This window comes from Neovison vison, chromosome 1, assembly GCF_020171115.1.
Source record: "Neovison vison isolate M4711 chromosome 1, ASM_NN_V1, whole genome shotgun sequence".
Classification (NCBI taxonomy): Eukaryota; Metazoa; Chordata; class Mammalia; order Carnivora; family Mustelidae; genus Neogale; species Neogale vison.
In genome coordinates, this window is record NC_058091.1 from 204,819,422 (window position 1) to 204,840,228 (window position 20,807).

The 20,807-nt window shown below is 35.0% G+C and overlaps 1 long non-coding RNA gene across 1 annotated transcript in view; it reads left to right on the top strand.

Moving 5' to 3' along the window:
- Positions 1–20,807, top strand: part of LOC122901035 — a 39,836-nt gene that overhangs the window by 11,661 nt on the left and 7,368 nt on the right. The window contains exon 2 of the long non-coding RNA XR_006383351.1: positions 11,658–11,711. This is a non-coding gene — a long non-coding RNA (uncharacterized LOC122901035). The remainder of the gene's footprint in view (positions 1–11,657; positions 11,712–20,807) is intronic.

The window sequence follows — 20,807 nt, forward strand, 5'->3', positions numbered from 1 at the left end:
TAGATCTCTTGTTTGTCTGTTTTTGTTTTTAGGTGGTATCATTTTTTTTTAATTAACATATACTGTATTATTAGCCCCAGGGGTACAGGTCTGTGAATCGTCAGGCTTGCACACTTCACAGCACTCACCACAGCACATATCCTCCCCAATGTCCATAACCCAGCCACCCTCTCCCTACCACTCCACACCCCAGTAACCCTCAGTTTGTTCTGTGAGATTGAGAGTCTCTTATGGTTTGTCTCCCTCCCCATCCCATCTTGTTTCATTTTTTTCTTCACTACCCCTCACGGCCCCCCGCCCTGCCTCTCAAACTCCTCGTACCAGAGAGATCAATGATAATTGTCTTTCTCTGGTTGTTACCGACTTGATCTTAATGAGTTATTCAATCCCAATGAATAAATGAATGAAGGAAAGAGGGTATTTCTGGTGTAATAATCGTCTTTAGTTAAGCTGTAACTGGGTAGAATGTCTCTGGAGTTGTTCTGGTGTAACCATTTCCTTTGAGTCGTATGGCTCCATGTCCTTCCAAGAGCATCATCTGTATCCCTTTTCAGGCTGATCCAGTCCAATTCACGTCAACTCCTTACCCATGTGAAATTTTATAAGCTAACAGCATTTTGTTCCAAGTTTTGATTTTAAAAGTTTAGAGTACTCACCAATTATAATTCTATATAATAAGCTGTTTCTATTTCTATTTTCTAATGCAAAGGGATATACAAATGCTGCAATTTCAGACTTAGCTTTCCAATTCTGTAAGGAAGTCTACTACTAAGGATGTTTTTTAAAGGTCTTTATTTGCTGCAGTGTCTTTGGCAAAAAGAGGACAACTCTACCTTTTTTTTTTTTTTTAAGATTTTATTTATTCATTTGACAGAGAGAGATCACAAGTAAGCAGAGAGGCAGGCAGAGAGAGAGAGGGAAGCAGGCTCCCTGCCGAGCAGAGAGTCCGATGCAGGACTCGATCCCAGGATCCTGAGATCATGACCTGAGGTGAAGGCAGTGGCTTAACCCACTGAGCCACCCAGGCGCCCCGACAACTCTACCTTTTATGCCCAGAAGTCTTGGGATCAAAGTTTCCTTTCCATGTCAATTACCTATTACCAGCAAAGGTTAAATGTAGTTGGGTTTTTACCTAACAGTGATTTTCCTATTTTCATGTTCATCTGTGTTTAGGTTAAGGAAAGAGCGTGTAAATAGCTTTCTTGGAAATTATCATTTTTTTTTGAAATTATCATTTTGTTGTTGTTGTTTTTGAACTGTCTGCTTTTGACTAGGATGGGTATAGTATTTGTACTTTGTGGAGAAATCACCCCTAATTTTCTGTGTCTTTCTATCTTTGTGAGTGTGTGTCTCTGTGTGTGTGTGTGTGTGTGTTATGTTAGTCACCATACAATACATCATTAGTTTTTGATGTGTTCCAAGATTCATTGTTTACATGTAACACCCAGTGCTCCATGCAATACATGTCCTCCTTAATACCTACCACCAGGCTCATCCATGCCCCCAAGCCCCTCTCCTCTAAAACCCTCAGTTTGTTTCTGAGTCCACAGTTCCTTGTGGTTCATCTCCTGCTCTGATCCCCCCCACCTTCACTTTTCCTTTCCTTCTCCTGATGTCCTCCATGTTATTTCTTATGTTCCACAAGTGAAAATATATGATAATTGACTATTTCTGCTTGACTTATTTCATTCAGCATAATCTCCTACAGTCCCATCCATGTTGATGCAAAAATTGGGTATTCATCCTTTCTGACAGCTAAGTAATGTTCCATTGTATATATGGACCACATCTTCTTTATCCATTCATTTGTTGAAGGGCATCTCGGCTCTTTCCACAGTTTGGCTATTGCGGATGTTAGCTGGTATGAACATTGGGGTACATATGGCCCTTCTTTTTACTACCTCTGTATCTTTGGGGTAAATACCCAGTAATATAATTGCCAGGTCATAGGGTAGCTGTATTTTTAATTTTTTGAGGAACCTCCACACTGTTCTCCAAAGTGACTATACCAACTTGCATTCCCACCAACAGTATAAGAGGGTTCCCCTTTCTCCACATCCTCTCCAACATTTACTGTTTCTTGCCTTGTTAATTTTTGCCATTCTAACAGGTGTAAGGTGGTATCTCAATGTGGTTTTGATTTGAATTTCCCTGATGTCTAATGATGAATATTTTTTCATGTGTCTGCTAGCCATTTGTGTGTCTTCACTGGATAAGTATCTATTCTTGTCCTCTGCCTGTATTATCAACAAAAAGAAATAAAAAGTATTCAGACTGGTAGAGAAGAAGTCAAGCTCTCTCTATTTGCAGATGACATGATACTTTATGTGAAAACCTCTAAAGTCTCCACCTGCAAATTACTAGAACTCATATAGCAATTCAGTAATGTGGCAGGATACAAAGTCAATGCACAGAAGTCAGTTGCTTTCTTATACACTAACCAATGAAACTGTAGGAAGGGAAATTTGAGAATCAGTTCCATTTACAATAGCACCAACAACCATAAGATACCTTGGAATAAACCTAACCAATGAGGTCAAGGATCTGTATGCAAGGAACTACAGAACACTCATGAAAAAAATTGAAGAAGACACAAAGAAGATGGAAAAACTTCCCATGCTCATGGATGAGAAGAATAAACATTGTTAAAATGTCTATGTTGCCCAGAGCAATCTATATTTTCAACACCCTCCCAATCAAAATACCATCAGCATTTTTCAAAGTGCTGGAACAAACAATCCTAAAATTTGCATGGAAACAGAAAAGACCTGGAATCACCAAGGAAGGAAATGTTGAAAAAGAAAAACAAAGCTGGGGCATCACGTTGCCCCATTTCAAGCCATATTACAAAGCCGTGGTCACCAAAACAGCATGGTACTGGCACAAAAACAGACACATAGACCGATGGAACAGGATAGAGAGCCCATTAATTAATTAATGAGCCCTTAACTCTATGGTCAAATAATCTTTGACAAAGCAGGAAAAAATATCTAGTGGAAAAAAGACAGTCACTTCAATAAATGGTGCTGGGAAAATTGATCAGCTATGTACAGAAGAATGAAACTTGACCACTCTCTTACACCATACACAAAGATAAACTCAAAATGGGTGAAAGACCTCAATGTGAGACAGGAATCCATCAAAATCCTAGAGGAGAACATGGCAGTAACCTCTTCGACATCGACCACAGCAACTTCTTTCAAGACACATCTCCAAAGGCAAGGGAAACAAAAGAGAAAATGATCTTTTGGGACTTTATCAAGATAAAAAGCTTCTGTATAGCAAAGGAAACAGTCAACAAAACAAAGAGGCAACCCACAGAATGGGAGAAGATATTCGTAAATAACACTACAGACAAAGGGCTAATATCTAAGATCTAGAAAGAACTTCTGAAACTCAACACCCTTTCTCTCTTTTTAAACTGTTCAAGTAGTCAGAGAATGAAGACAACTGTTGTATACACATAATGATAAGTTTTAAGGACTGAATGAAATTTGTAATGGCTCAACATATATGCTCAACATCACCTTATTATATGAGAGTGTTGTAACCACAGAAACTAGATTTCTTCACACACGTAACAACTTTGAAACTTTTTATGCCTTTCATATGGAAGAAAATGTGGAGAAACAGAAATGTCACTAGGAATGGTAATAAAGAATGAATGTAAGAAGGTATGACATATAAAGTAGGTGTCTTAGGCCTTAGGCACAGGATAAGAAAGCAAAGGACTGCAAGAGAGATGACTGTGGGGGAAAAAAAATAAAAGAAGCTCAGTAAATTGCTACCTACTTGATCTCAGAATGTGCTATTGATGTTATTTGTTGATGGAAAGAAAGTTTCTTTCAGGTAAACATGTGAGCACTTTTTGTACTCATTCTCTTGAGGTTAGAAAAAAAGGAAGAAATGGTTTTACCAACTGGCAAATTAAGATACAACTTAGGTTTGATGTTTTGATGATTCTGACCTCTTAAATTAAACCAATGATAGACAAACATTATCAAAAGGTATATTGTCTATAACTAATATTTTTCCATGTAGTATATGAGTGAGTTCTAGAGATAAAATTCAGTAAGATGTAAGTTCTACAGTAATAGATATTTTTATCTACAACTTGAACACCTAGAAGGCTACCTGGCCTATTATATACACTTGGTGAATATTTGGTAAGTGAATAAAAAAAATCAGCAAAAAAGTGGCTCAATCCTTGATACCTAAAAGCAAAACGTGCATTATCTATAATGTTTATCTAAGGTTAAAAAATAAATTATCCACCTAATTAAGAAAAGCATGGATTATGTTAACTAGAAATGAAGTCTAGAATTAAGAATTCCAACCATACCTATCATACTTACTATAGAAATAATCTAATTTTTATTTTAAAGATTCAGTTGAAAGTATTTGACAATATCTTGCATAATGTTTACCACATAATAAGAGCACTTAAGTTTCTCTTCCTTTTTACTTTTCTTTTGAAAAAGCAAAGTGAGTTTTTAAAAATTTTAATATAAAAGTAACTCTATTCATGTTATGAAGAACTATCAATATTAGCCTGGAGTTTGCATGATAAAACAGAAAACCTAGGTTTTTGCATTAGACTAAAAGAAACTTCAACTTAAAAGTGGGTGACCTTGGATAAACTGCTTGCCCTTTCTGAATTTGAACTTCCTCAGCTATAAAGTGTAGATGATATCCATTCTCATAAATCAATGTGGGGATAAAATGAGACGATACATCTGAAAATCACAACATTATATCAGGCACACAGTAGATCTTCAGGAGATATTTTTAATTGTATCTTGTGACATGAAGTCATTAAATCTCACATAATATTTCAGCTCATCTGTTTTTACAACCACAGAAAACATATGTGCAGTTGCTGGAATACAAAAATGTGATGTCATGTAACATTATTTAATTAATGGTTCTTTGTTTTAGAAAGAAGGAATTTTGAAAGCTAACGCCCCAAATTTGACCCAGAACTCATAGTAATTCTCTGATAGGCAAATAATGAATGACTTGAGAAGTTCAGCACTGTTTTACATGGCTACAAAGCAAAAGATGATCAAACGGTGACAATAGAAAAAATGGTGTGAGGTGAATAATCTTACTGCAGAAAATTTTCTCAAGCCATTTGATTTTCAAGAGAACATATGACCTATCAGATTCATTGAACCAGTCAATGACTGCCTTATTTCAAGTCAATCAAAAGTGATGTGTTTATAGTGCCAGAAATTATGCCTAGAAAGTATTCAACACTTCATACTGAGTCACTTATGTTTTCCTGGTATATATTCACATGGATAAACTGATTACATGAAATATACACATATACTGAACAAAACTTTCTCAGAAAATGAGTGGTTCAATGAAACATTATTGTTAATTTGACACTACACACTTAACCCATGCTTCCCATTTTAAACCAAAAAAAGGGCGAGAGAGTAATCAAATATTCATTAACTCCACTGAAGCCCATTTATAGCAGATGGTCTCTGGAGGGAAAATTTCAAAACATTTGCTAGAGAACACTGTGCAAAGTATGCAGTTGTCCTGACACAGCAACTAGTGTGAAGAACAGCAAACACAATAGTTTTTAATAGTAAGGGAGTAAGTGAATCACAGTGCAGCTTCCTTTTGTCATTTAATTTAAGAAAAGTTGAGTCACATTTCTGTTGCTTTTCATTTGGGGGATTTTATAGGTAGGTAATAAAAGCACAAGGTATATCCATAGTCTCGTCGATATTATGGAAATTCCTAAAAATTCTTAATAACTCTTCTTTCAGGGGCGCCTGAGTGGCTCAGTGGGTTAAAACCTCTGCCTTTGGCTCAGGTCATGATCCCAGGGTCCTGGAATTGAGCCCCGCATCGGGCTCTCTGCTCAACAGGAAGCCTGTTTCCTCCTCTCTCTGCCTGCCTCTCTTCCTACTTGTGATCTCTGTCTGTCAAATAAATAAATAAAATCTTAAAAAAAAAACAAAAACCAAAACTCTTTTTTCAGTATTCTTTTTTTTTTTTTTAAAGATTTTATTTATTTGTCAGAGAGAGGGAGAGAGAGCAAGCAGACAGAGAGGCAGGCAGAGGCAGAGGGAGAAGCAGGCTCCCTGCCGAGCAAGGAGCCCGATGTGGGACTCGATCCCAGGACGCTGGGATCATGACCTGAGCCGAAGGCAGCTGCTTAACCAACTGAGCCACCCAGGCATCCCAGTATTCTTTAAATTCTTAGAGAATTAAAATATTTGGTAACATATGGCTAAGGTAATCACCCACAGATTTGTGGGGTAGAAGGAAGGAAAGGAAAGAGGTAAATTATATATATGTAGATGAATGAATGGAGAGTTGGATGTATGGGTGTGTGGATAAAGACAGATTGATAACTAGATATTAAAAATATCAGAAGCACACACACGTGCTTAGTATCCACCTCGGTCCCTGCACCTTAGTGGTCTGGAGTTCGGGCACGTATGATGTTTCTCTCATCTTTACTCAGGCCCTCCTTGAAAGCCTGTTTGTGCCTAGTGTCCTGTGCACATACCTGCAAACAATGGCGCCGTGAGTCTGACTTCACGGTCCGAGTTGAATACATTGTGGCAGCTTCCATTGCTGCTGAGGTAGCTACGATTCATTATGTAGCCTACAAAAGATTTTATGTTAAAGATCATCAGGACAAATCTAAGTAAAAACCTTCACATCCAGAAAGACAGCCCCAAGAGAGTATCTGCTTTTGACATGGAGGACTTGGAAAGGTGTGGACTGCCGTTGTTGGAGGTCCCAAAATTTCCCGTTCTGTGATGGGTTTCACACAAAACACAATGAAGAGACTGGAGACAACTTGGGACCTCTAATCATTAAGGGAAAAAGGAAACTTAAGTGGATAGTCTTGGCCATCCAAACCAACGTGTCATATTACCTGACTGATTAATTAGAATGACTATTTCTTCTGTCTAATTCACCTCCTCTGGGTTCTAGATGTAGTATATTGCAAACTACAGCTTTCATATTTGTTGAGTTGTAGATCCTTATAAGGTATATGATTGCAAATATTATCTCACATTCCATAGGTTGCTTTTTCAATTCGGCTGATTGTGTCCTTTGATGTGCAGGAGTTTTTAAGTTTGATGTAGTGTTGTTTATTTTTTCTTTGTTACCTGTGCTTTTGGTGTCACAGCCAAGAAATCTTTGCCAAATCCAACATCCTGAAACTTTATCCCCTTGTTTTCTTCTAGGAGTTTTATGGTTTTGGTCTTAAATGTAGGTTTTTAATCTGTTTGAGTTACATTTTGTAAGATAGGGGTCCACTTCATTCTTTGCATGTAGTTACTGCAATTTTCTTTCTCTCTCTACTTCTCCGTCCCCAGGCATTTACATGAAAAGGATATTTTGATTTTTAAAAAAATCATCGCCTGCTATGACTTCATATTTCTCATACTTGCATCTATTGCTTGACATATTACCATGAGCTTCAATGAACTTTATTGTAATACAGTAATCAAAGACTAGCATAGTGGATGGACAATAACAGAAGAAGGAGATTCTTCTCTGTTTCTGATGATATAAAGAGAAAAGGCTACAATTTTTGACATAAAGAGGAAAGTGTTCCCAAGCAATGTTGTTGTTTTTATTGCACTGCCTTTTAACAGATTGCCTTATGTGAGGCTCAGCACTTAGAGAAAGTTATCATTTATTTCTCAAAGAAGGAGCAGAAGAAGAGAAGATGTTCAATGTTTGATTTATAAAGTATAAATACTGGTAATATAATACTCCATTATACATGTGAGAGAATGATAACTCTTTTGCAAGAGAGTCCTAATATAATTGCAAGAATTTGAATCTATTCCCAGCTTGTTCTGTTATGTCATACAAATTTACCATCAGGTAAAAATCCTATCAGGTTGCACAAAGGTATTGTAAGTTAATTAGAATTAAAACCCCTCAAAATCTTGATATTACTACTTTTAAAACATCATTTATTGTCTCAGAGATATCAAGAAACAACCACTATTGAGACTTTATTCTCTGTTCTATGTGAAATTAAATTCCCTCCAGGGTACTTTATGTGACTTATTAAAATAGTCTGTTGGTAGGCAAAATTCTTCTCACTGTGACCAGAAGACTTCAAAATTGGTGGCAAAGGAATTTGGATAGTATCAGAGAAAAAGAATCACTGAGTGGGGTATTTGAAGTTAGGTTTAATGGTCTAATTTAATGTGAAAATATAGGTGCAAGCTCAGACATATTTTGATACAAGTATCTGGGAACTAGATATTGAACTAAACAATTTACAGACCTTGAAATAAGTAGAATATTGCTCTTGAAATCATGTTAAGAAGCAAATGTAAAATTGACCACATTGGAATAAAAATAATCATGACTAAAATGTAACTAGGTAATGTATGATTTGTATTTAAAAGAAAATTATTTTCTACATGTTTGATCACTTATATATAGCACTAACATTTAAATAACTGTTTTCTTCCCAAATTTACTTATATTTTTAAAGCAGATAAATTAATAAGAGGCTTTATTAACAAAAGTAGGTCAAATCCTTATGCTATGAATGAAAAAAGTACAAGGGGCCTCTAACTGACGACGAAATTCTAATGTTACAGCTGTCAATCGAGGTTACTATATTCCACAAGACAGTTGATCATTTTGCTAAAATATTTTCTCCAAAAAGTTCTTGTTTTCTTTTTGGATTTTGTATTTGTATAGAATTTCAAACACTTCCAATGGGCAGCTTCAATTGGTGTTTGTTTAGGCCAAATGATTCATCGTGTTACCATGCTCAGAGGGAAGAATGACAGCTGATAGGCATATTCAGTTCATTCTAGGAGAATTTACAAACAATCACACAAGCACACAAGAACCAACTCTTCATACAGATAAGAATTCAGTCTGTGATTTTTGTGTGTGGCTATCTATTAACTTGAGAATTTAACTTGACTTAATGTTGAAATACCAAAGGCATGAATCGGATTTTCCTAAGAAAATCCTATCCAAGCAGACAGACTAGAATACTGATGTACTTTTTCATTAATTTTGCCTGATTTTGAGATAATTTTATATTAGCGGTCCACTTGCAAAATGGAGAAAGTAAAAAAAAAATCCCAAGTAGATTAGCAACCTTCTATATGAGTCTAAAGCAATCATGTGTTGTGTTCTGAACTTTTCACAAACATATTCTAAGCAATTAATGCAATTGTATTTAATTATGAGCACAACGTATTTCAAGTACTACTCCATAGACTATTTGAGCTCTGTCAAAATGAGACACTTTTTAAAAAGTCACTAAAAAAATCATGTTATCCTCAGAATAGCAGAATAGGAATCTTTCCAAGTAGATTTCCTCCAAGGCTAAAGTCTACTCATAACCTTATGAAATGGTCTGGTTGTGATTACTCAGAACAAAAGGTTTCTGCATAAAAAATAAGTTCACCAAATTAATAACTAACATCCTACTTCATTTCGTGCTTATGGGAGTATTCTATTTGGCTTCTGAAAACAGGATAACTTTTTACAGAATGACAGAGTTTTAGAGCTAGGACAAAGCTCTGAGATCATCTCTAAGGAATTTGAGACCACAAGGCTTTAAAAAAAAAAAAAAACAGAAATGAATAAAAATAAAGAACAAGGAAACAATATAGATGACCCAAAACTGGTTCTTGAAAGTATTGATAATAGAACAACCTCTTGCAAGAATTACCAAGGGAAAAGATAGAATATCACAAATGGATAAAACACAAAATAAAAAAAGGGACATATTATACATATAGTAGACATTTTATAAATCATAAGAAAATACAATGAAAAGGTTCATGTTAATGAAATTGACACTTAGATGAGAAGAACCTTTTCCTAGAAAAAATATAAATGATTAAAATATATGCAATAAGAAATAACCCAATTGATCACTACCACTTCAGAAACTGAATCAGAAAGAAAAAAATTCCCCTCAAAAGATGCGTGGCCCAGATAGATTTATAGGCAATTTATACAAAACTCGAAGAAATAGATAATTCATATAGAACCTGTTTCAGAGAAAAGAGGAAATCTGCTCAACACATTTTATAAGGCTAACATAATTTTGATGCTAAAACTTGACAAAAAATGTAACACCCAATTTTCTAACTGCTTTCACTTAAAATTAGAAGTGGAAGAACACTGCATATGATACTAACTAGTATTTGTGATTTTTTTCAAGTCACCATAAGAAATTTATACATGTAACCATGCTAACAAATAAAGAGAACAATGGTAATCCTAAAAGGGGCTCCCTTATTAAAATTTCTTCTTAAAGATCTTTCTATTTTAAGTACTCATCCCAGGTAGATTCTCTGTATATCATATATGTCGTCCATAAATCATATGGCAGAAAGCTGAAAATGTTTTAATTCCCTCCAAAATAATTAAACTCTAAAATAAAATTTTGATTACAAATAATTTTTGCTCTCCTTATCACTGAGTTCAGAATGCTACTGGGTTGGTGGTCCTTAGAAAATTGCAAACAAGTTTTGAACTTAAAATCTAATAAAAATATATACTACCTAAGCCTATAGAATCTTTGCTGATATTGGCCGGCAGCCTAAATACGATAAGGATCATAATGTAAGAATGACTGTACAAATTCATTACCCAATAACTTTACAAAATCCACCCATTAAATTATCGATTGTATAAATTTTAATTAAGAGAATCAAGCAACCGGAGTAGCTGAGGGGAACTCCAATCAGAAGAAGAGAACTTAAAAGTAAGCCTAGACTCCATCTCCTCTGCTCCTCCTTGTCCCACTATACTAAGAAACTTAATCGGCTAACTCACACACAGTTTTACTAAAAAGACTTTGTCTATCTAGATTTCAACAGTATTAGTTCAGGAAAATGAAAATTTCAGGTATATTTTCGAATTGGAATGATTGAGTTCCTGAGAGATGAGTAACACTGTGTGGAGAGATTTGTATATGGGTCATATCATGGACTTGCACCATCAATTTTAGATAAAGAATTTCTAAAGGATGTCCTAGCTTCATTGAGAACATTCAGTCTTTTTAAAGGATGCATGATCATGCTAGGGAATCCAGATAAGGTAATCAATATATCTTGCCTTAAGGTGATATTCGGTTCCCAAACTTCTGTATAGACAAGTGTTCCTCAGGTGTAAGGCTTCACCCCATATAGATCAATCCACGTTTCATTTTATATAGGTCAAAGCACTTGATGGTTACAATTTACCTTAACTATCAATTGATTTAGCAATGATAAACATACAGCTTTAATTGTTTAAATCACTCACCAACAATTTTTGGACCATTTTCCGACCATTTTAAGAGAAGATTAAAATGAGAATGCAAATATTACAGATCATAGTTTCTGAATATATGTTTTTTGTTCATTAAACACAGGGTGATTAGATGTTTAAAAAAATCTTTTTATTTTAAAGAAAAATATCTTTTAAAATGACAGCATAAACTTATATATTATGCTCAACTGCTTTTCTTCTTAAATGCCTAAAAATAAAGTAAGCACTACATGAAATAAAACTATTTGCAAGATGCAAATTATTTTTCTTCCTTAGGAATGTAATGCATTATAATTTTAATTCTATTTATGTGATGATTTTTTTCCAAAATCTAAACAAATGCTTTGTTTTCTTTACACAAGGCAATACAAGATGACTCCTGCCCTTCTAGGAAGAATCTCTTACTAAAATGAAAGGTAAATTCTGTGGTCATTTACTATCTTTGTTGTTTCCAACTTCATTTAAAATATGTTTTCTTTAAAAGAGCTTCAATGATTCTTGCAAATAATACAGATGGCAAAAGCACAAAGGAACTCATTTATCACATTAAAGTGGTTTCACAATAGCTTCATCAAAAAGAGTTAAATGAGAATTTTTCATTTTCAAAATTATGTGTACCTAAAATAGAATCATAAATATGCTATCATAGATCTAAAGAAGGACAAGATCTCTTCTGAAATTATAACTATTTATTTTTTGTTCAGAAAATAATTTGCATTATTTTGAAACAAATGAAAGGACTGTATATTAAAGAAATGTAAGTTTAGCTGATTTCATACGATAAGTATTCAATAAGATGAGCATCACCTGAATAAGAGTCTTCAGTTAAATAGTTCCAAATCTGTAATCTCTATATAGTATGGTAAAGATTGGTTGGTGTTTATTACAGCTGTAAACATTTAATGGCTGATAATTAAATAAACAGCATCCATACCGAATCCTGCAAGACTTAATTAAACATAGCATACTGCAGATGTGAGATTTATATTACTATTTATAATTAAATGTAAAACACAATTGCTCATATGAGTCCATAGACTTCTGAGAGAAATTTGCAATTTTATCTCATTTTAAGCAGTTTTTTGTTTTGAATTCCTTTTTCCATATTTTTTATAAAGTGTTTTGTCAACAGATAAAATAATAAACATGTCAAATGTGTTTATGATAGTTGGTCTTGAGTTAAGAAATATTGTTTCAAAAATATTTCTTTACTATATAGATTCCAAAGATACAGCAAATGAAAGAAAGAAAGAAAAATAGAAATAGACCCTCACCTAATTATAAATAATTCAAAGAAAGGAAAATGGAAACTAGTCCAACACTATCATTAGGTATATAGAGACCTAGAAAATAAAATCAAAAGGATTTTATTTTTCTTTAATTTCAGCATCATACGAAGCTCACATATGAATGTTTTTTACAAAAAGTCTGAAAAATGTTACAGCATAATAGAGTAAACTTTAAAAATTTTGTATGGAAAACCTATGAAATACTGAGAAATTTTCAGCCTTTTTATTCACTGTTAAAGATGCCTTTGGTATTTTTATCCAGATAATGTATAGCAAGTACACTGAACGTGGAGTATTTTATAGTTGATTACACAGGCTGATTATACATATCATTCAGAGTACCTTTCATAACAGTAATTGTTCAACATCTTATTTGTGATATACTCCTCTGTGGAGTAGGGAAACAAAAATGGAAAGTGCCAAAGACTAAATTCAATTTACACCATTCTCCAATCCCATGTTTCCGTAATGTTTCAAGATCACAGATGTTTACAATGAGAATCTTGTCAGTGAGGACTCTGAGACCAGAAATGCAAATGGCTAATGTTCAAGTGACTAACAAAGGATGGTGTAAACCTCCATATTCCTCATCTCCACAAGTATAAAGAAAGGTATAATCTATTTTTAGTAAATTGTGGGAGCGAATTACACCCTAATATCTAAATTAATTAGTTGGTCATACTTGAGGAACACTTTTCCTTGTCGCTATTGTACTGCAAAGAACTACCAGATTTAAAAATCTGTAGGTGGGCTGAGAAGAAACTATAAATTACATATTGCACAAGAAATAATTTGTCAGATCATATATGCTTATTATGTGCATGTATAGTACCATAATTGTCCATGGCATTTTAAAATAGATGAGACAGTCTCAAAGTTATCTATTGAGAGAATATTCTGATAAAGAGAAATAGATGGATCCTAGCAATGGAGCTGTTCGGGGCTCCATATGCATGTGACAGTTTCTTATTTAGATGTCGCTCATGTTTATGCATGTTCAGAAGAATACAGCTGCTACCCCATTCTGCAGAAATCATAGACACCGGTCAAGTCTACAAACGGTAGCCACATTTGAGCTTGTAATGTATTTATCATGAAAAGCTAGAAGTTCTAATGTTAGGGAGGGGGAAAAGCAGCCCAATTTGCTTTGAAAAGATAACAGACATTTCTTCAAAAAACAAATACTGTATATTCAATTCAGCTCCTTTAGGTGCTTTCATGTTATAGGAATTCTGCTGGTGATGAAAACAGCATTCAGCCAATCAAATGGCGGTACCCTGGTGCCATCCAAAGTAGAAGCCTAGTGTTTAAAATAACCCTGATGAATTATTCATAGATCTGATGTTTATGCAAATTAGAGAATCATGCACCCACCTGACCACCAAGGGAAGAAAAAAAACACAGGGGAAAAAAAAAAAAAAAACCACCATGCTTTTAGCATTCTCCAGAACCTATGTAATCAAATGATAATATTCTTTCATTAAATGCATCAAGGAATTACAATCCTTACCTGGTTAGTTTGTAGGGCCTTCAGATTTTCTGGATGAAATAACTGACTGTGCGTGCAACCAATAAAACTGAACTGAAAAGCTGATTAAGGGCACTTACTTAATGCAAAGCCACTCACTGAATATTCATATGATGCCTGTGTTTATGCAAATTAAAGCAAAAGAAAGCCCAAGGGGATTGGTTGCCATAGCCCACAAATACTGTGTACAGCAGAAAATATAGAGAGTAGTGACAAATAAATCTTAAAATTCATAGCTTTAGAGCAACAAAGAAGAAATAGTAAAATATTAAAAAGGCTAGGTGAATTACAGTTTTAAAGTGCTTTATTTAATCATATTACTTTAGGGCTATTGACTATTCCTACCGTGTAATGATCTATAATTATCTTAATGCCAAAAGATACAGTCACTTGTGTTTGTCAGCTTTATTTATCCTGCAGTCATTTATATGAGCAGATCCCTTAAGCAAAGAAGAGTAAAGAAGAAACAGTTATAATAAAAACAGAATTCAGTACACTAATAACCAAACCCAGGGCCATATGTGGCCCTTTATTAAGTCTTTCATGTAGGGATCCTTTGGTGGTAATATCTTAGTAGGAAGTGAAGTTCAATGGAAGATCTCCAACATTAGGTAGAGCTCATTGCTTTCTTAATACTGATATGTATCTGCTTTATTTGAACTGGAGATTATTTTTTATTAGAAATAGGTATTGTGAATCTTTTGGCCAAGATGATTCTGGCATATGCAGTTTTAAATTCCAAGGATTTTCACTTATGGAGCCCAAATGCAATAATGTTTTCTGAAATGCGTGCTAATATGTTAGTGTCCTAATCATGAAAAGATGTGAATCCTCACGTATGTATATGAGAACCGATTACAGACATTGACAGGATTCATAATATTTAAATGATACAATGCATGTCTGGCATGAAATGCTTTACATTGTCAAGGATATGCTCTGCTTTTTTTTTTTTTAATAAGAATGGAGATGGCTAAAAATGCTGGAATGCATCTGATAGGTATTTTTGTTTGCTTTTTGTTTTTCTCTTTGTTTTCTGGAACATACTTTGTAAACTACAAAATTTAAGGGCAATGATCCTCATTGCGGTTACCACTGACTAGAAAGTACTTATCACTTCCAATATTTTCCTAATAGTTCTCACATCTTCACTCCATGGTCACTCTGGTCCCCTTCACATAATGTAATAAATTTTCCAGTACTTTTAAGAAATAAAAATAATTTAAAGCAAACTTAAGCATTTCTACAAAGCTGGCTACATTTATCATAAGTGCTACAAAGACTAGATCCAATGTTTATTTCCTTGATTGTGGTGGTGGTATCACAAGTGTACGTATGTGTCTGAACACATAAAATTCTACATACGAAATATGGGTAGTATTTTGTATATCAGTCAGACCTCAAGAAAGCCAGAGTGGGGAAGAAGACTGGATCTAATTACTGGACATTGTTTTTCTAGGAGGCATTTAGAAAGAAAGAGATTTCTTTGCAGTAATTTCTTGTTGCTTAATTTCAGCTTTCATGATTTCAAATAATTTCCTTTCTTTCATGGTTGCTTATTGGTTTTCGATGAGAGTAATCCTCATAAATGTACATTTATCAGTATCCACATGTATTTTCCATAACGGCTATTATGTGTGTATATTAATTCTAATTAATGTCTCATTAAAGTTCCCTTAAATTTCACAATTGACTTGCGAAACCATGTGATTGGCATATTGAACCCCTAGAAAAAAGTTGGTAAAATTTTAGAAGCCATGAATTTCCATTATTTATTTATTAACAACTTCTTTCATTTAATTTATTGATTATTATATTTATATCTGTTCCAAAATACAGAATAAAAACTAATGGATAGCCAATAGGACATCTACTTAGTAATCATGTAATTCTTTTTCTCCTATTGACTTAAGAACATATTATTCAGAAGGTGAACTGGTAGTTTCTTAGTTTCTAATTAAAGAATCTTAAATTTAAAACTTCTAAGAAACAACATTTAGGTTAATCAGCAACTGTTGCCTTTTATTAAGCTTCTCTATCTATATAAAGATTATTCTTTAAAAATCAGAGCACATAGTTGGGTGCCTGTGTGGCTCAGTGGGTTAAGCCGCTGCCTTTGGCTCAGGTCATGATCTCGGGGTCCTCGGATCGAGTCCCGCATCGGGCTTTCTGCTCAGCGGGGAGCCTGCTTCCCTCTCTCTCTCTGCCTGCCTCTCCATCTACTTGTGATTTCTCTCTATCAAATAAACAAATAAAATCTTAAAAAAAAAATCAGAGCACATAGTTAATTATGTGGTTTCAGATCTTTCTCTAAAAAACATTTCCTCATGTACCTTAATCCTAATAGAAACATGTTTCAGATAAAACACTTCAGTGGCTACTAATGATAATGATAATAATAATTATTGTTTGATTTTGTTTTTAATATAAGAATATTTATTGAAAGGCCCCCAAAACAGGTGGTTCAGTTGGTTATGAATCTCACTTCAACCTGAGTCATGATCATGTCAAGCTGCCTGCTCAGAGTGGAGTCTGCTTCTCCTTCTCCCTCCTTCCCATGCTCTCTCTCTCTCACTCTCTCAAATAAATAAATAAAATCTTAAAAAAAAAAAAAAAAGCCCTGGAAGAAATGCTAAGATTAGAAAAACAATCAATAATATAATATAATATCAATAATATAACATTTTCATGTTGGTAAATTCAGATTTTTCTTTAAAACCTCAAAATTTTCCAACTTTCTAATTAAAATTCAAATGCATTTTTACCAATAATATTTATTGCTTGTTTAAGCTACATTAGCTGTGCTTTGGTTGAAAAAACCAAGCCTTCCTTCAGAAAGATATTTCTAGTTTCAAAGAAACAGATCACACACACACACACACACACCCCTCAAATGAACTGTCAGAGCAAAATATAAGTGGGTATCATTAATGTCACCCTTTGCCCAATTCTTTGTATCATTAGTGGGGTTTTTCTTTCCTTTTCTTGGATTGAATCTCTTAATCTCTGGCCCTTGTACAACTCTGGGGTATTTCTGACAATTTTAAAATATTTATAAACCAAATCTGAACTGCCCTAGGCCATGGTCCCTTTAGACCTTTATCTTGTATGCATTTGAGTAAGAGTAGCTTATTCGGTGAACTAGGTTCCATGGAAAACTAAAGCAGGATATCCCCCGTGACCAAATCCTATGCTTCTGGAACTCACTTAACTGGTTTAAATGATGGATTCACAATTTCCAGGCTCATAATTCATTCAGTTGTTTGCTCTGTGATCACACGTGCTAAAAACTGTAAATTCTTATAAAGTTTCATAAATTTGCTAATTACATTGGAAATCTGAATCTCTCTTTTGAAGCCAACCCATTGGGCTGCAGGTCATCAATCCAGACAGAGTGAATGAACATAGAGATGCAACTAAACCTCATTCAGTAAATCCATCTGGTGCAATCGGTAGTCCATTGGCCCAGATATAAAATTGGGCCAAACACTAGCTTCTCCCCTCAAAAAAAAAAAAAACAACATCTAAAATTTGTTCTGTAAATGTTTAAAATTAAAATAAGTTACCAAGATGAAAAATTACAAGATTTTACATGAAAATCAGGTTTGACTTTCCAAGAAAATGAGGAAGTGTGTCTTACTATGCTGGCATTCCCATGAGGTAACAAAACCCCGGAGCTGGTAAGTTTGCTTCTTCTAAGCAGGTGCCCCTGTTTTCCAACTGCCAGGAGTTCTCACCAGGATACTCTGCTTCTTTATGCTCTCCCTTGAGGCATGAATTTTTGACCTGAGGCATTTGAATTGAGTTTTGAATGAAGTAGCACTGTTTTCAATCTATACATATCTGATTTTTATATTTTTATTTGATAGTTGTATGTTTATACATTTGTTGTCCAAAGACTCATTCAGAAGAAAAATAATCTGCACAAAGGGTAGATTACCACAACGTAGCCAGGCTGTTTCCGTGTGTACATTTTGACAGTTCAGCTTATGTTAGATATTATCATGCTATCCTTTTTATAACAACATCAACAAAAACATCTACAATAGGAAAGTAAAATAAAACATCAATACTATCTTATAGATTTCTATTTGTAATGGAGAAACAATCTATCCGCTCTGTGATCTCACCTACAATAACTAACAACCTTTAGGTTTGGGTTGCAGTTTACCTACAGCAGCATTTCCTTCCTGTTTGACTCCTTAGCAAGCATTGCCTACCATATAAGCAAGTCCACCAAAGTTAGATAAATGCCATTCTTTAGTAAGATCATTTGGTAGACTGTTTTTTTCTAGAAAATGTTCTGTCTCCACGGAGGAAAGCTATTTTTAATCAACTCAGGGGGCTTAACTGCTTATTGAGAATTATGGTCTTGTTATATATAAGATGGGAAGCTTACACATAGACAGCTAGGTCTTCTCTACCTCAAATTAAAAAGTAGACAACTGCTACCCAACATCATGATTATAGAGATCCTCAATATATTCAGCTCTTGATTTTGCTTTTTCCTGACATTTCAAAATTCCTTTTACTGCTTCCTCATTTTAAGGGCTTTGGATGATGTCTGGTTCACTGAAATTAACTTGATAAATTAATTCGATTAACAGTTTAATAGAAGGGCCAGTGACAGAGAAAATTCGGTTCGAATGAATCTTTCAAATCACTACTTATATATAAGAATCAGCCAAAATGATATTGGCTGTAGTGGCCCCTAATTTAAACTTTAAAAGTGGGGCGGCTGGGTGACTCAGTCGTTAAGCATCTGCCTTCGCTCAGCTCAGGTCATCATCTCAGGGTTGTGGGATGGAGCCCTGGGTGGGGCACCCTGCTTAGCGGGAAGCCTGCTCCTCCCTCTCACACTCCCCCTGCCTGTGTTCCCTCTCTTCCTGTCTTTCTCTGTGCCAAATAAATAAATAAATAAAATCTTTAAAAAAAAACACTTAAAAAGCAAAATAAATATGTAATCTTGGTAAATTTCATTGCAAAAACATTTACAAGGATGTTATAGATTTCATTTTAGTGAGGAGACGAGGATTCTTTTTTTTTTTTTTTTTAAGATTTAATCTATTTATTCGACAGACAGAGATCACAAGTATGCTGAGAGGCAGGCAGAGAGAGAGGAGGAGGAAGACGACTCCCCACTGAGCAGAGAGGCCAATTCGGGCCTTGAATCCCAGGACCCTGGGATCATGACCTGAGCTGAAGGCAGAGGCTTTAACCCACTGAGCCACCCAGGTACCCCAGGAAGCAGGGATTCTAACTGATGGCTTGATTTAACCTCTGGTTCAATCCTAGTGTAGGTACTATTGTTGCAGCCCAGAGTCTCATTTCCCAAGATAATTTCTGAACTTTGATATTTTGGAACACAGATTGGTGTTTTGATAAGAATATTTCCAGAAGACTGGGGTTCCTGGGTGGCTGAGTGGGTTGAGCCGCTGCCTTCGGCTCAGGTCATGATCTCAGGGTCCTGGGATCGAGTCCCGCATCGGGCTCTCTGCTCAGCATGGAGCCTGCTTCCTCCTCTCTCTCTGCCTGCCTCTCTGCCTACTTCTGACCTCTCTCTCTGTCAAATAAATAAATAAAATCTTAAAAACAAAACAAAAAAAGAATATTTCCAGAAGACTAAACAGCTCCTGTCTTCAGGTTGTTGTCCCGTGTCAATCCTGTGCTATGTCTGTTGAAGTCCACTGTAGCTGTTTGCATCACGATCACCCCATCTTCATTGTCATAACTTCATTGCCATAGCATAGTTTTCTTGTCTATCATTTAATCTTTTTTCACATATTTAATTACTTGACTTAAAGGTTGGCAGCTTCAATTTCCCCTTCATGTATCTTCCAAAATTCTGCATTTAGCATCCTTACTCTAAATATCTCAATTGCATTTCTACAAACTTTGAACACTGACATCATCCATGGTATGTCTACAGCATTCTCTCTCCTATACCTACAGCTTGCCTACTTCTTTTCCACTTAACCTTCTTTTAACTTTCATTGGATCTAGGATAACTCTGTTTTTATTTTGCTCTTGTACCAATCTGAATTCTAACAGCAGCCATAATAAATGTACTACAATCCCCTCAACTGTCAGGGCTTTCCTATCGAGAAATGAACCCCACATTCATTTTCTTTACTCCCATTCCCATACAGTCAGACATATGAATGTTGAGGTTGGTTTTTTTCTTTTTTTGAGTGCAATCTGAACTCATATTATCACCCTCAATCTCTACAATGAGATGGACACCTCATTCCTTTATATGCTCTACTTCCTCCCAGGCGGAGTGGGATATGATGTTGAAAAGGGTATCCCAAGCGCTTGTCATAAATATTTGACATTATGCACCTGCAGAAATCTACCAATACATGATATCATTATTACCCAAAATGTTCCTTTGTGCTCCTTTCTGGTCAGTCTCCATCCCTCATGCCTGACACCAGGCAAGTATAAATCTGCTTTCTGTTACTGTGAATACTGTATCTTCCTTTTTTCTACATAAAATTCTTTACCATTTCATATAAGTAAAATGTAGTCTTTTGTGTATGGCTTCATTTACTTGGCACAAATGTTTGGGATTCATTCATGTTGTTGTATGTGTCAGTGGCTTATCCCCTGTTAATACTGAAAGACGTCCCATTGTATATACACCACAGTTTGTTTTTCCATCTGCCAGGAACTAGACATTTGAATTGTTTCCA